Raw genomic sequence first — 16,696 nt, 5'->3', positions numbered from 1 at the left:
TGGGCGGGCGCAGCGCACAGCGCAGCTGCCACAAGTGCTGCTGCACGACGGGCAGGCAGGCACAGCACGGTTGCCGTGGGCGCAGCTACGCGGCGGACCGGTGGACCGGCCGGCCAGCGGGCGGCCGCAGCTCGTGGCGCCCTCCTGGCGGGCCGGCACCGTGGTGCCCTGCGACACCCAGCCTGGCCATAGGGCCGGCCCTGTACAGCTTCCAGGTCATGTGGCCAGCATGACAAAGCCGCTTCTGGCAGCACACGGAAACGCTGTTTACCTTCCCCTGTAGTGATACCTATTTATCTACTTGCACCTTGACGTGCTTTTGAAATGCTAGGTTGGCAGGTTAGTTACCTCTAAAATGACCTGGCTTTCAGGCCATTGTCTAAAACAAAATTGTGGCCACAATCAGCCCACCATTATCCGTCACTGAAGGGGATCTCCCCTAGTGCTCCCACAGGAATCTTAGGGGGCCCACCACTGTAAGAGGGGTCCCATGGAGCAGCACTTTGTGAAAGGCCCCCTCAACCCTAAAGCCAGCAGTACTCCATATAACACTCACAGTATGTGCAAAATTTCTATACTAATCTCCTCAAAGTACTGAGCCTTTTATGTGCAGAGAATCTTTTCATGGTGTAGCATTCAACTAGGCATCTCTCTCTGCCCCACAATCCCTACCGCCACTTGCAATCTGAAGCAGGACAGTTTCACCAGCTTTTCTACTGTTTGTGCAAATGGCCTCTTTGATAGCACAGATCTTTGAATGTGAGCACCCCTCTCTCCTGGAAACCAGGCCACTGGCAGTAAGGAACTGCACCACACTTAAGAGTCTGGTTGGGAGTCCTACTTCTACAGATAATTTGGGTCAAGATGAAATATGGTTTTTCTCATCCCTCCTACCCTTCACTTTGGATGCAGACAGACACTCATGAAGACATCAGAAGGCTGCAAAACTTGTAGAGAGCAAGAAAATTATGCAGGTGGGCACACAGACACCTTTCCTATCTCTCCCTCTCTCGCCCTCCACAACACACACATTATAATTCAATCTCTCTATGTCAGAATTCATGTACTTGGTGCCCTCTTTGGACTACAACTTGCATCATCCCCAAGCATCACAAGTGGGGTTGATGGAACTTGTAGTCCCAAATATCTTAAGGGCACCAGGTTGGTGAAGGCTAATGTATAGTATAGTGTACTGTAAGAGCATATTAAACCACATCACCCAGAGACACCATTTCAAAGAAGCCTTGTGAATTTTTAATGCTGGTGCGCCTTCATTTTTTGCTGAATGCACACTTTTCTTCCACACAATCTTTACTGTGTGTGTGTATGTGTGAAGATGTATGCATGCCTTTTATCTGCTTGCTGCAATTATTAAACTGGAGCAATGGCCTGAGCCTGTGCCAGAACAACGGACTATCAAAAAGGATAGTGACTGAAAAGTATGTACTAGAGCTAAACACCCACACACCCACACACCTCAGCGGATTCCAGTTTGACACAAATCCTTTTGAACAGGCACAGCTGGGTTATCATGATGCAAATGTAACAGGTAGGGCAGCTCCCTGAGAACTTAAGAACATAGGAGAAGCGGTGCTGGATTAGTCCAAAGGCCCTTCTAGTCTAGCACCCTATTTTCACAGTGGCCAACCAGATGCCTGTGGGAAATTAGCAAGCAGGACCTGAGCACCACTGCACTCTGCACACTTGTAATTTCTGACAGCTGGCATTCAGAGCCTCTGACAGTGGAGGGAGAACATGGCCACACCATGGTTAGTAGCCATTGATAGCCCTATCCTCCATGAATATGACCATGGCTGTCTCTTGCAGGAGTGAATTCTATAGTTCATGTACTGTGAAAAGAAAACCAATAAAAGAAAACAGATGCTGGGAGTTAGTGGGGCACCCTATAAACAGGGAGGGAGGTGAAGAATACAGCCCACAACAACTACTACCATTTGGACCAAATAAAACTTGGGAAAAATTGATCTGACAGAGGTCATGTCTCCCTTATCCTCCAGAATGAAGTCTGGTCAATCGCTTCCTTTCAGTGATCAAAGGGAGATTCACCTTAATACCAGGTAAGAAACACAGCTTGAATTAATGACAATGAAGACGCCCGTTAGAATTCTAAGGTGTGAAATAAAAAGGAAATGAGTAAAACTCTCACACATGCTTCTAGAGGGACTTAACACAACTTTTTAATAAAATATGAGTTTAGCGGCAATTTTACAGCAATGACGAAAAGTTGGAATTCTACCCTGCACATGTGATGCTTCACTGAAGGTTATTCACTTTAGAGAACAGAACCCCTGGTGAGAGCAACACGTTTTATTGAAACACTAACCATGTTAGTCATTAAGATAGCACGCTTTACGGTCCAAGATCCAGTTTCTTTTCCAAAAAAGAACTCCATTAACAACAGATGTCATATCTTTGAAAATTCACTCAAGAATGAAGCTGCCTAATTGATGAACAAAAATATTTTTAAGCACTCTGTAAACAATAAAGAAGGGGCGCGGGTGGCACTGTGGGTTAAACCACAGAGCCTAGGGCTTGCCAATCAGAAGGTTGGCGGTTCGAATCCCCGTGACGGGGTGAGCTCCTGTTGCTTGGTCCCTGCTCCTGCCCACCTAGCAGTTTGAAAGCATGTCAAAGTGCAAGTAGATAAATAGGTACTGCTTTGGCAGGAAGGTAAACGACATTTCTGTGCACTGCTCTGGTTCGCCAGAAGCGCATAGTCATGCTGGCCACGGACAAACGCTGGCTCCCTCGGCCAATAAAGCAACCCCAGAGTCATCTGCGACTGGACCTAATGGTCAGGGGTCCCTTTACCTTTTAAACAATAAAGGGCTCTGCTTCTTGCAAAACAACACAGCTGTAAGACGAGTGCTGCAGGCATCTGCAGTTGTTCAAAAATCCTGATGAAACTTTCTAGCTATAGGTGGGCTGAACATTTGCTGGAAAACATTTCTCGTGCAAAAGAAGAATAGTGAGTGAAAGGGATGAGAAGAATTTTCCCAACCCCTTTAAAATGTATACTCTGAATCAGCACCACTCACCCCAAGTCCACAAAACAAGAGAAAGCACCACTGACAAGGGAAAAGAAGACCAAGGAACTCCATGTGCGCCAGGAGGTATTATAGCACAGCCTTTGCCAATCTGGCACTAGTTGAGGCTGATGGAATTTGTAGTCCAAAAAATCTGGGGCGCACCAGGTTGGCAAGGTCCACTATAGTGGTTCATGTGCTTAGTTGAAACAGCTCTCAAAAATGCCTCCTAAAAGGATTATTCTAGAGCACACTAAGCCTTAAATAAACCTTTCTTCAAGCACCTGGAGTTCCTTCTCTCTCCTTTCCCTCGCTGGTTTTGCTCTATAAACAATTGACATTATAATATAACCAATCAGATTCTACTATGAGACAATATCCATGAGGGCACACAAAATCACTCTGCATTAGCTTCATTTCCATCAGTGACATCATCATGTAAATTAGAATGAGGCAGGGCAGGTTTCCTAGAGGCTGAGAGAACATGCTCTCTCCTTAAAGCCAGCTGCTGGTGAGGGGCACAGCCAGCCAGGAGGCATGGAGGGAGACTTATCTCTGATAGCAGAGGGTCTTTGATCATGATCTCAATGCAAAGGCAAGCTCATGTGAAGTGAGTTCCGTTTGACTCAAAGGAGTGTGCTTCCAATTGCACATGAATATCACACAGTGCACTTAATGTCTTCATTTTCCTAGAAACAAGTGATATCGCCGTGTAGCCCGCAAGATTTGCTTACATGATGGGACCAGAGACCACCTTATCTTCCTCCAATTTTGGATGGAGATAGAGGCTCCCGAGACAGCGCTGTCACCACTCAGGGATTGTGGGTGCCCATTTGGCCACTTGCCTCCCAGACAGGACAAGGTGCACGTCACAGCCAAGCACCAGTTGTGCTGCCAATGTGTGCTTCTCTCTGCTTGCTGCCTCACCCTTGGTGCACCGACCCCTACTATGCTGAGGCAGCTGGCGCACTGCACTCTCAGAGGTGCAAGGAGATGCAGGTGCCCAGCAGCATCCTGAGGAATTTAGTGGTACCTGCTGGAGCTTGACATGGCTGAGGGCAAGAGGACTGCTGGGCTGGCTAGAGGATCCTCAGGAGACCTTCCAACTCTGCTGTTCTATGAGTCTATGACCAGCGTGGTGTAGTGGTTAAGAGCAGTGGACTCGTAATCTGGTGAACCGGGTTCGCTTCCCCACTCCTCCACATGCACCTTGGGCTAGTCACACTTCTCTGAAGTCTCTCAGCCTCACTCACCTCATAGAGTGTTTGTTGTGGGGGAGGAAGGGAAAGGAGATTGTTAGCAGCTTTGAGACTCCTTGAGGGGAGCGAAAGGCGGGATATCAAGTCCAAACTCCCCTCCTCCTCCTCTACTTCTACTTCTTCTTCTAGTGAAAGATGTGTGTCATGTAACTTGACCCCAAAAGATGTGTGTCCTGATTTTCCTCTGTGACATACTGGAGCGTATGCACTCTCGGCCTTGCTGATGTGGTCCAAAGTACGTTTGGCACCAGCTTGGCTGCAGGAGTTGCTGGAAGGAGGCGTACAAGGTGCCATACAACTGTCTTAGGGACTACAATCCAGATTTGTGTTGGGTTTACTCCTTAGTCGTTTCATCTCCCGAAAATGTCCCGCAAGGTGGTGAAGTATACGATTCGTAAGCAGAAAGTCTCAGGTTCAACACAACATCTCCAGCTGAAAGGATCAGGTAGCAGGATGGTGGGGAAAGACTCCTATCTAAGAGCCACTGCTAGTCAGAGTCAACAGATATCTGCCTGTATCAGAGATGGGGATCATGTGGTCCTCCAGATGTTGCTAGACTAGAGCTTCTGCCAGCCCTGACTATTTACCATGCTGTCTTGAGGCTGATGGGAGCTAGAGTCCAGCCCTAAAGAACTGGAGAGCCACAGGTTCTCAACCCCAGGCTCACATATTACAGGAAACAAACACTAGACTGCTCCAATTCCACAGAGGCCATAGGCTGCAAGAACAGATAATTTATGCTACGCACCACTATCTTCAAATCTTAATAAACTATTGATTATTTACTAACAAATCATCTAAACTGGTATAACGTGGCTTCCCATTTCCCCTTTGGTCTAGGGGCTAAAGTTGATTTGGCAGGTATCATTGGGGGCCATCTCAGGAAAGGATGTAAATAATTCTGGAGTTAAAACCCCTCTGGCTCCAGATTTCTGCTCAAAGACATTATCACACTCTCAATAAATACCACTGAAAACAAATGATGAAAAATGCACAATACATAAAAAGCAGAGAAAAATCCACAACATCTGCATTTAGTGTCTAGGGACTTTGTTCAAGTTATTATATCTGACTCTCTGTCTTTCTTCCTGGCTTTTAATAGAGAATACCTTTCAAAATGGAAGGAAACTGTGTCAATTAGGCAGCAATTTACCCTGTGACAAATGATGTAGCCAGCCACTAATGAGGAACTCACAGACGGACTTTGCTGTTCAAAAAACACCCCTTTCTTTTCTTCCCTTTCCCCAAATGACCTATTAAATGCCAGGTTCCTCATCTGAACATGATAAATAGATTTTAAAAGCCAAGTGTCCCCTTTCAGTGTTAAAGCCACACAAATAGCAGATCATTGCACCCACCCCACAATCTGGTAAGCTTCCTTCTGCCATGATGTCAATTAAACCACTTTTGCATTTGTTATTCCATATCTCATGGATTTCACATTTTCTAGTAGAAAAACTTGCTCCACTGCCCAGTTCTTGGTAAAATGTACTTTGGGCCAAAACTGAGAGTTTTGATGGTACAAAATTATGTTCCATCAGCTCTATTATGCTTATCTACATGGCACATTTTCTTTTTCTTTTAAGTTTTTAGACCACATTGTCTGCCTTAGAAGAAATGGGAGTAGATGCAATGCACAATGGTTCAATAAAATCTCATAAAAAATAACAGAACAGTGTTAAAACAGTCATAGTCAAAGCCACATTGGGTAGCCAAGTATCAATAAATCCATCAGCCAACTAGTTAAAATGTTCTCCTTTATTTTCTTAGAATAGGAATGGGCAACCTTTGCTATTAGACTACAATTTCCATCGTCCCTGACTGTTAGCCATGCTGGGTAAAACAGGTTGTCAAGGCGGGAGTCGGGAGCAAATCAGCAATACTCACAAGTTGTCTGGGAAGTTAATTCTTTATTCAAAGAAACAAAACAGTCAGTCTATGACACGGTAGTCCTATAGCTTCTAAATGGCTACCAGTTCCCCTTCATTTACAATGCAGTCATTTAAATCTAGCTATCCAAACTCTGTTATAATCTTAGTGAGCGATTTTAATGCCCACATTGGCAATAGTAATGCAGTAATGTTTGAATTAAAGGAGGAGGATTGTGTGCCCCCCCCCTGGAAAAATCCACAGGTGCTCATATTGATCTTTCTGGCCGTTTAGACCTTTGAATGATGAAACATTATTTGAACTGACTTTTGAAACTTTAAATAGCACACATCCTAGATCTTTGCTATACTAAATCACGTTCAAGAATCCTCTTTGCAGCGCTGAGGCTGAATCTACACATACATTAAAAAACACTGTAAAATCCTTAAAATTAAAAAAAACCCAAACCCCCAAACGTTTAAAATATGGAATTTGCCATTAGCTCACCAGCACCATCTAGTGTCACATTTGTATAATGCACTTAAAACACACTTAAAACATATATAGCTGAGTCCCGAGACTACAAAACCCACTATGCAGTGAGTAAAATATGAATACACAAAAGCTTTTAGAATTTCAACATGAAGCCAGCAAATGCTAGTATTAGAAGTGTTGTAGAAATTGGAGTTCTTGGTGAAGTCTAGAAATAAACAGTAAATTGCAAGAAGTCGGGCCAGGAGGAAGATGAATTTCAAGTAAATCTTCAAAAGGTTTTATTTATGTAATGAAGAATTCAATTAGGAATCAATTCCAATATAATAGGCAAACATACTTGGTACACTCTGACCATTAAAACATTGCTGACGAAGAATTGTCGAAACAGGGCCTTGTCCTGGGATTGTTTCACTGGGATTTTTTCACTGGAATTTATTTTTATTTGCCTATTATATTGGAATTGATTCCTATTTGAATTCTTCATTACATAAATAAAACCTTTTGAAGATTTACTTGAAATTCATCTTCCTCCTGGCCCGAGTTCTTGCAATATTAGAAGTATGGCAGTGAAAAGGGATCTGCCAAAACCTGAAAATGCAGATTGATGTCCCATCAAAATCTTTTCTTCTGAGAGAGGAAAACTGAATTCAAAACAAAATTGCTCTGGAAGTGGCACATCACTAGTTTAATGCTGCTGTTTATGGCTATGTGCTCAACTCTGTCCCTCCCCACTAGCTTTTTACTCAGTTAAATATTTTACCCCCAATGTTATTGTTAGTTATCATGTACTTATATTTCAGTACATTTATAGCCCATTTTTCTATATGGAAGCCAGCACACAAATTACTCCTAACAAGCTGTAAAACAAAATTTACTGACCTCCTGGTAAACAGCTGTATTCTCTTGGAAATGGGGGGGGGGAGTCTATCAGTAGTAAGACCAGAGCTGGCAGTGGGAAGAACTAGAAGCAAAAGTGGGAGAGGAATCCTTCCGCGCCCCCCCCCTGCCACTAGGGATGGGGAAGAAATTTTATTCAGTTCTAATTCCTACTTTCCAAAATTTCATGTGGACCAAAACGCAAGTACCGTTCAAAGTGAATTTTGCACTTCTCTTAATTTTGCAGTGAAGCTCTCCAGCCAAGTAGTCTGTACTAAAATGCATATACTGGGGAAGATAGAATATCCAAGGGTATTATATTAGGGGAACTTGCTTTGCACAAACATGTATACTGAGTACAAAAATATATACATAAGTAGAATCTAATATACATATAAAGTTCTAATTAAAGTTTACAAAATGGATGTAGCTCAGAGCTTTTTTTCTTAATAAAAAAATGGACCAATGTTTTTGTTATAGCATATCTATGAAAGATATATCACACTGTCCCCAGGCAATTATGTGTAATCTGAAAAGATCAGAATATCAAACTGGGGGGGGGGGGACGGGACCAGATGTATACTTATTCCTGGAGAAGTGCCTAGCTGTGGGTAGTTGCAACATGTTCCCTGGCAGATGAGAGATTAAAGATGCTATAAAACGTAGCAGCACTTTAGATCTGAGCATTAAAAAACAAATGCTCTGGAAGATAGAAATGAAATTTTTTGTCAAGCAGAATAGCCATGGAAACACAGCGGTCCCCAAAATTTCACACCAGCATGCATGGGGGGAACCTACAGTCACATCTGCAAGGAAAATAGAGTTGTTATCTAGTCTGGGCTGGAATCCATTTTGTTACTATGGATGCTTCTGATGCCATTAGCCAAACTACAACTCAAGCAAGAATCCTTAGGAACTCTTCCCACGCAATACTTTCTTGTGCTGATGTGACTTCTTGGTAGAAAGTTGTGTATGCCACACTCAGAGTCAACTCCTTCCATTTTGAAATCCAAGGCATAACATTTAAACTAATTGGCAAAATCCACCGGAAAGGAAGACTGCATTTCAAGTGAGCATTATGAATTTCTGAGGTTCACATTCAGAGCTGAGAAACTATGGCCTTTGATGACACCTGTAGTATGAAATGGGCCAGCAACCCAAAACATCCTGGGAGCTTTCCAGCTGCAATTCTACTAGACCCTTTCAGATTACTCAGTCATTTAATCATTTGTGATTCTCTCTAGGGCAGTTCTTGTACAACAGTAGCAGAGAAGTAGATGAGTTCAAAGAGGCCATTTTAAATCAACCAATCAAAAACTGGACTACAGGAAGTAGCCTTATGCCGAGTCAGATTGTTTCATCTAGCTCAGAAGTGGGCCTGGCATTAGGCATGGCAAACATGTGGCCCTTCAGGGAAGGTTGGACTCCAACTCCCATCATCCTGAGCTTGAGTCTAAAAATTCTTGAGGGTCACAGGTCTCCCATCTCTGGTCTACACTGACTCACAGTGCTCTCCAGGACTTTTGACAGGGATCTTCCCCAGCCCTATCTGGAGATGCCAGGGACAGAACTTGGGACCAAATCATGTACTACCAAGAATCACAGTACCTTTCTTTTTTTAGCCAGCCACAAAGAAATAATGTGCCTGTATTGTCTTGTCTTGCCGTTTTTGTTTTTTAACCACATAAGCAGTGACCAACATCTATGTGGTGAGTTACTCATATGCATAATTATATTGCCTGGAATATATGTATTAATTGATTTGCACAAACAATGGGAAAATAGGCTTCAATACACCCCCATTTGGAAATTCTACCTATAATGAGTAATTAAGAATACTGAACTTGTACAAATACTGTAATTAGAAATCTGCATGCAAGACTGGAAGGGGGGGCGCTTATGTGGGGTGACTCTACTACTTTCTCAATGACTCATAGCTAAGCAAAGAACATGCCCTTTGGATTCTCACTTGCATGAAGCAATTACCAGATGTTGCCTTCCACGTCAAGGAAACAAGCGGCAAGAAGCAAAGCTGAAATTGGGCTGCCATGTGGTTCTAAGGTGCATTCATACCCCTGGCACTTCATTTGTATCCAAATTCAGTTGAGATGTGTCACAAGTGGTACAGGTCCTCTGTGGGACTTTAGCTATGGCAGTAAAGGGGGGGCACTATTTTGGGTCAACCATGCTTGAGAGCTGGCATGTTGGTCAATTGGCCAGTCAAATATGGTCTACCAGGTTCTTATTATTGGACTACAGAGAAATATTCCAAGAAGTCAAAAGCAACCTTATCCACCTTTTTGTTGCATCATAGGGATTATACAAGAGCAAGGGAAGGAGGTGTCCTTGTTCTCCAGCCCTTCCAGGAATAAGCATCATACACTCCTCATTTAGGAACACCACTCCCGGGCCTGAAACTAAGGTTGGACGAATCTTTTCAGTTTTTCTCAGTTCCTCATTTTTTGCAATTTTGAGTTCAATTTTGCACCAGTTTGCATTTTTCCTTTAAAAAAAGCCTCATGAAAATACATATACATTTTCATAGAGTTGTCACACAGGTGATCCCAACCAACCAGGGGCTACCTAGTGAACTGGATCACTGCACCACAGATTTCTATCCATGATAACAGAACTGAGGGTAAATGACACAGAGAGATGGTGAACCTTTTCACAAGCCCTACAAAAAAGGGCTTCAGGTTGACCATGCTGAAAACATTCCCGAAATACAGCTGCTACTTCTGATGGAGACCTTAGTGTTATTTTTATTTTCATGGGCTATTTTAGTGTTCGATCTTATTGTTTCCAGTCCCAAGCACTCTAAAAGTCAAACGATTAATAATCTCTGAAGGGCAAGCAACCTGTTTTTCTTGATTGGCCCTTGTTGCACCGGTTTAGAGAAGAACTCTATATTCTTGTATTATTTCCATCCTTGGAGCCACCAACTTTATTTCATGGGCTGGTAATAACATTCCTGTGATCTTAAATGAGAAAGCAGCTCCATAAATGTTTTATGTTGCCCTTTGCACACCGCAGTAGCCCAACGACAGCAAGGTCAGTTAGGCGATATCCAATTAAGCATGTCAGATGTGTGCAGCGGTCCTTTCCCCCCCCCCACCTGAGAAAGAGATTTCTTTAATAAGTCCTCTTTCTCTGATTGAATGGTTTTTCAAGGCCTCTGAGGAGGAGTGGGGATATGGGGGCCTCTTCCTCCTGGCCTCTGCAAATCATACCAAGGCCATTAAATTCCCCAGCCACAACAATGTCTCATTCATTTCCCTCGCACCTGATCTCTCTAATGAGAATTTGCAAAGAAATTGCACACTCTCGGCCCACAGTGAAGAAGAGCTGGCTGCTTCTGGTTAGCACTGAAGATCACACCTTAATTGGTATACTTCAAAGCAAGCCAGGAGTGTTTGAAAAACACGGCCTTCTGGATCAAAATAGCTGGGTTTCAATGCAGCTCCTGCCCCTTCTGTTTTTCCATCTAGTTCCACCATGGAGCCTCAGACATTGAATTGCCATCGTCTCTTCTTCCGTGAGGTTTCAAATGCCAGCCATAGGAAGGATCCATCAGATTTCCCCCTCCCTCTCTTTTTAATGGGGCATTTACAGGAGACAATTATGGTACGTTGAAATCCCAAGCATTAATATGACCAGGCCTGAGCAGTATTCAAATTATGTGGTTCATTTGAATTCTCTCCTAGAGGATGTTCATTAGTTTTAATATTTGTTGCAAAATTAGTGTATTTAGCCTACAGAGGGTTGGTATGCAACAGAAAGGCTCAAAATTGGGTTCAGAAAATCAAAGTCCAACCAACCAACCAAAATGGAAAAGTAGGTTATGTTCCCAGATATACTGGATCCCAATGCATCCTGATGTCATGAACTGGCAGGACACCGAGGAAGGGAAAGAGAATCCCAACGAGGGGTGTAGTCAAAACTGGTACACGAGCTGAAGATGGCGGAAGGAGAGGTTGGGGACTTAGGAGGTAGGTACTCACGGGACATCAGAGGATGTCAAAGGAGCAGCTGACAGCTCACAGGAGCCAGGGGAAGGGAACACATCACCAGAAGCAGAGGCACCCACATCTCTGCTGACACTGCAGGCTCTGAAGCATCGGGAACAGTGCACTCTAGAAAACTGAGGCAGGCAAGGGAACACAGCCCAGCTCACTAGTTGACCAGGTGGAGATCATGAAGCTCGTTAGGTCTGGGAGGAGGTTTGTGGTCACTCAGCTGGATGAGGCTCAGGGCAGGGGAGGATCACATGCCTTGTCAAGTGGAGAGACATAGCTGCTCAGCTGGAGCAAATCAAAATGCATCAATCAAGATTGGAAGGGATATCTGCTTAACTTTCTACATTGCCATGGCTTGGCTTCTTCAAGAGCTCCCCTAGATCTGGGATTCCCAACCTTGGGTCTCCAGCTGTTTTTTGGACTACAACTCCCATCTTCCCTAGCTAGCAGGACCAGTGGTCAGGGATGATGGGAGCTGTAGTCCAAAAACAGCTGGAGACCCAGGGTTGGGAAACACTGCCCTAGATTGTGATTTCAGGACTGACCCAGGCTTTCTGATCCCAGATCTTCTGCAGAGGCGGGAACCTGGCCTTACTGTTTGACTTCAGACTTCGCACATGGTATAGGACCGGGACCAGTATTTGACCTTTTGGACTGTCTGACTACGGTGCCCTTGGGACTGTGTGCACCAGTGGGACTTACTTCCAGGTATGTCGGGGTTCATGACATCTGATCATGTCATCAGGGGCACAATGGAGGCCAGATCCAACCTGCACCTCAAAGAACTTCCAACTTATTTATTCATTTGTTAAAAATATTCATAACTCGCCCATCACCATAAGATCCCAATGCAGAAGAAGACATCTTTCTCACTCTCACATAGTGGAGGCTGATCCATTAGGAAGAATGGGGCACTATTTGTCATGAGTCCCATAGAGATGTCCCAAAGATGGTGGTCAGATGAGGAGAAGAAATGAGCAGAGCTAGGAGAGTTGGAGGAGACTGATCCAGGGGAAGGTCCTAGTACATTATCTGTATCTGAACTGTGGCTCCCACAGTTGTGTGTTACACTCAAGCATGTCACACTCAAGCATGTTTTTGTGCCCCATTGAGTCTACTTATTCCTAGGTAAGGATCTCTAGGATTACAGTATAAAGGACATAACAGACAAAGGGTCATGCAGGGTGAGGGAAAGGGGTGTGACAGATTGTGAGACATAGTGCCTGGACACTGTTGAGAAGGGAAGTCCAGCATAGCCTGGCAATGCCACTCTATGGCTTGCTGCTCCTTTGAACTAGTAAAATGCATCCCTAACTTTTTAAATAGAAAGTGCATGAACACTGGCAGCGTAATCAGTGAGAAAAGCATCAAATCACATACAGCAAGATCACAGCCCCAGGAGGCATTAAGCTTTCATCTAGATATCCGTTACTACAAAAGAGGACTCTAGCAATTTCTCTTCCTTCAGGGACTGAGATGCCTACAATCATGAGGGAGTAAATGCAAAAGGTTGACAACAACTATCCTTAGGGAAGAAAGAAGCACGAAGCAACACTTTGAAATGGTCTTTCCACCCGTCTCATTCAGAAGTCTTTTTTTTTTATTGCGCATGAAGGAAAAGTGAAGGGGTGTCACAGCTGCTGCAACTGAATTAAGCTGATGCCTAAAGTGGAACTGTGAAACTAGATGCATGAACATTTCAAATGGATTTCTAAAATGTGAAGATCGGATCTGAGGCTGAAATTTTATCCTAACACTGGCACTGGAACCTTGCAATCTAAATGTGATTTCAAAATCCAAAATGTGACTGCTGTGAGCTGTGAAATAAACAGGGTATAGATTGGGTAGAGGGGAGGGCAGGGAGCCCATCAGGAGCCGCTGCTAGAGACAGTGGCAGGCAGATCCAAGTCACCCTAGGCCAATCTCTATCTCAGGCATTCCCAAACTGCGGCCCTCCAGATGTTTTGGCCTACAACTCCCATGATCCCTAGCTAACAGGACCAGTGGTCGGGGAAGATGGGAATTGTAGTCCAATCACTTCCAATCACCTCTCCACTTTCCTCCAGGGAAACCCCACTCTCTGCTGCTGAATCAAAACAAACTGAAGTCAGGTTTTCAGTTGATTGCCATTTGTTCCAATTCAGTGGTAAAGAGTGTATTTTCCAGGCAAAGGTTGCAGGGCAAATGCAAAAACTGCTTGGACTTATGCCTAGGAAGCATGGGACAAGTGGAAAACCATTCGGACTCATACTGTCTAGGCATGAGGCAAGTGTAGACGAGCCCTAGGGAAGAGGAAGCTGACACGGGTAATGCAATCCACCCTCCACCCTGGCAGGTTGTAAAAAAGCAGGTAGGTGGGAGTTGGCTGAAGACAGACTGAGGTTGGCGGGCCAATGCCTCATCACCACTACCAGCCCCCTCTGCAAATATATTTTAAACTACTTTTGGGGGGTTTCATTTTATGAGACAACTATCAAATGCTGATGCCTGATGCTCTCAGATACTGATCTATGTATATCCACAGCTACACTTCTGATACTCTCAGAAATTGTGCCTGGCTGTCAAAAATAGATGCTGAAGATAAGCTGTCAGCTGAATAATCATGGTACGTTCACTCAGTTCAGATGATGTTTGCCATCAAATTCTGTGGCGGTAAATCTGGGCGTCTGGTTAACTCGTTTCAGCTCCAGCAGGAGGTTAGATAATTGTAAGGAATCATAGACTTCTGGGATGTAGAGAGTTACAACATAGGAAAAGAAGAATGCAAGAAGAACCCTGCTGGACCAGGGCAAAGCTCTCTCTATCCACAGTGGCCGACCAGATGTTTATGGGAAGCTCATAAGCAGGACCTGTAAGCTGCCTATTTGATTCCCAGCAACTGGTATTCAGAGGATCACTGCCTTTGACACTGATGGTAGGCATTGCTGGTGGCTAGAAAGTCCAACCTAAACCCAGTCTTGAAAGACAAGATTCTCCACAAGCCTGCTCCTCGCTCCCCTTCTCCAAACTAGACAAAACCATTTTGCTTGTTTTGTGCCCCCAAGCAGAGGTTCTGTGCAAACAGGGTTGACTTAACAGTCCATGGAATGCTTTGCTTTACTTTCAAGGGGCTCAGATGTGTTTGTGCAGCAAAGCATGTTGGTATTTTCTTTCTGATCCTTATGAAACTCTGTAAAGATTTGAATGCATGCCAGAATCTGCTCCTTAAATATCAGCGGAGACCACCTCTGCCATTTTCATAGTGACTAAAAGGCAAGGAGTTGGAAGCGGATATGTTGCCTTGGCTAACAACTTGATGTCCTTTTCTCCCTTCATCATAAAAAAGTTATCCAGATTTCATGGTATAGATGAAGGATGAATCACCAGTGTTACTCTACTTGCGTGGGCAATTCTCAAGTTGTCCCCCCCCCCCCACTAAAGCAGGAATAATTGTGAAAAAAAATATTTCTTAACTGTTGATTTGCTTAGACACAGTAAGATGTAGAAAACCTTGAGAAGAAATAAAACTTGAAATGCCAAGCACCCACACTTCCGTTTGCCCTGCTGCTTTCCCAAGGGGAAAGTTATGGTTTAGTGCTGAATCAGAACAAATTGCAACTGAATCTTCTGTGGATTGCTGTTTGTTCCAATTCTGAGCAAAAGAGCAGGTTTTCTAGGGGAAAGTGGCAGGATAAAGGCAAAACCTCTCAGACCCATGCTTTCTAAGAAGAGTGGACGAGCCCGTAGTAGGGAGTAGTTATGGGTGTATTTTTAAAATTCAGATTCCAGCTAGGAATGCTTCTGAATTTCCCCTCATCCACAATTTCTCCCTGAATCTTGCTTCCAAACAACAATGTATAAGGAATTGTCTCTTGTTTCTTGTGATATTTCTGAATTTTGTACAGAGTGTTGCCATCAACGAGACCAGTGTGGTAAAATCAATTGCAGATACTGTTGGAGGGATCTGTAGTAGCTATTCTGCTTCTAACTAAAATGGGTATATATGAGACCAAGATGCAAAAGCTGGGTTACAGACATGATTGGCTAAGGTTCCTGTTTATATGGCTCTTCTGCTTCAAGGATGGCTAGGTGAGCTTGCGATCTGGCCCACAATCTTGCCCATGGATCCATATTCCAGCTTTCATTCTGAAATGTTAAGACCTTGCAAATGGGCACATATTTTAAAATGTTGCTGCTGCCAGGAAAAGTCTACTTAATGACAGATCTAATGAAAAATTAATATCCTTAAATTCTAATCATGCTATATTCTGAACGTACGTCTATAAAATTAGATATGTAATTAGACACTGGTGCCTGCTGGTTTATTTTTAAACTTGGATCATCTGAGGGTGGTTTTCTTTTCTGGTGATCAAGTGGAATGATAGACAGCAGATGAGAGCAGTAAGTAGGAAAATATAAGAAAAGGGGGAAAGTGGCTGGGACAAGGATATGCAAGAGGCAGAAGCACACAACAGCCCTTATATAGTAATATAGTAGTAGCAAAACAATTTGACTATGGTTAGTACCATAGTGTAATGTGATGCGTGCAACTTATACTGTATTATGTTGCTTCTGTTGAGAAGGCAGAAGGAAGGTGCTTGCAAAGGAGCAACCTGCATGATTGGATCATCTGATCAACAGATGTTGAGTGGAAAATTCAATCACGTCAGGTGCTGCTTCATGGGACCCGTGTTGCATGGCAAGGAGGAGAGGCTGGATAGAAATTTTAATATCCGAAGGCATCCACCAACTCCACCTTTCCCCAAGAGGACACAGCCAGCCTGGTAGGACCCTTTACACTTCTCTGAGGCCTTTCCCTCCTCCTCCTCTTCCTCCCTCCCACCTGACATATGCCTCTCCTTCCTGGGTGGGATTAGGAGCTAGTACAAAAGAACATGAGAAGAGCCTTTTGAATCAGACCAATGACCCATGTAATTCAGCATCCTGTTCTCACAGTGGCCAACCAAATGCCCGTGGGACCTCAGCACAATAGCACTCTCCCCTCTTGTGGTTCCCAGCAACTGATATTCAGAATCTTTTCTGCCGCCAGCTGTGGAGGCAGAGCATAGCCACAGTGGCGTAGGAAGTGGGGTGCGGTGGGTGCGGACCGACCCGGGTGTCATCACTGAGGGGGGTGACAGAATGGCAAAAATAT

At 44.0% G+C, this 16,696-nt stretch overlaps 1 protein-coding gene across 1 annotated transcript in view; it reads right to left on the bottom strand.

Moving 5' to 3' along the window:
• NECAB2 (N-terminal EF-hand calcium binding protein 2) overlaps window positions 1-16,696 on the bottom strand; it is a 152,800-nt gene that overhangs the window by 111,862 nt on the left and 24,242 nt on the right. The window lies entirely within an intron of this gene.

The sequence above is a fragment of the Zootoca vivipara genome, chromosome 6 (genome assembly GCF_965207765.1).
Source record: "Zootoca vivipara chromosome 6, rZooViv2.hap1.1, whole genome shotgun sequence".
NCBI lineage: Eukaryota > Metazoa > Chordata > Lepidosauria > Squamata > Lacertidae > Zootoca > Zootoca vivipara.
This window is presented reverse-complemented; position numbering and strand designations above follow the sequence as displayed.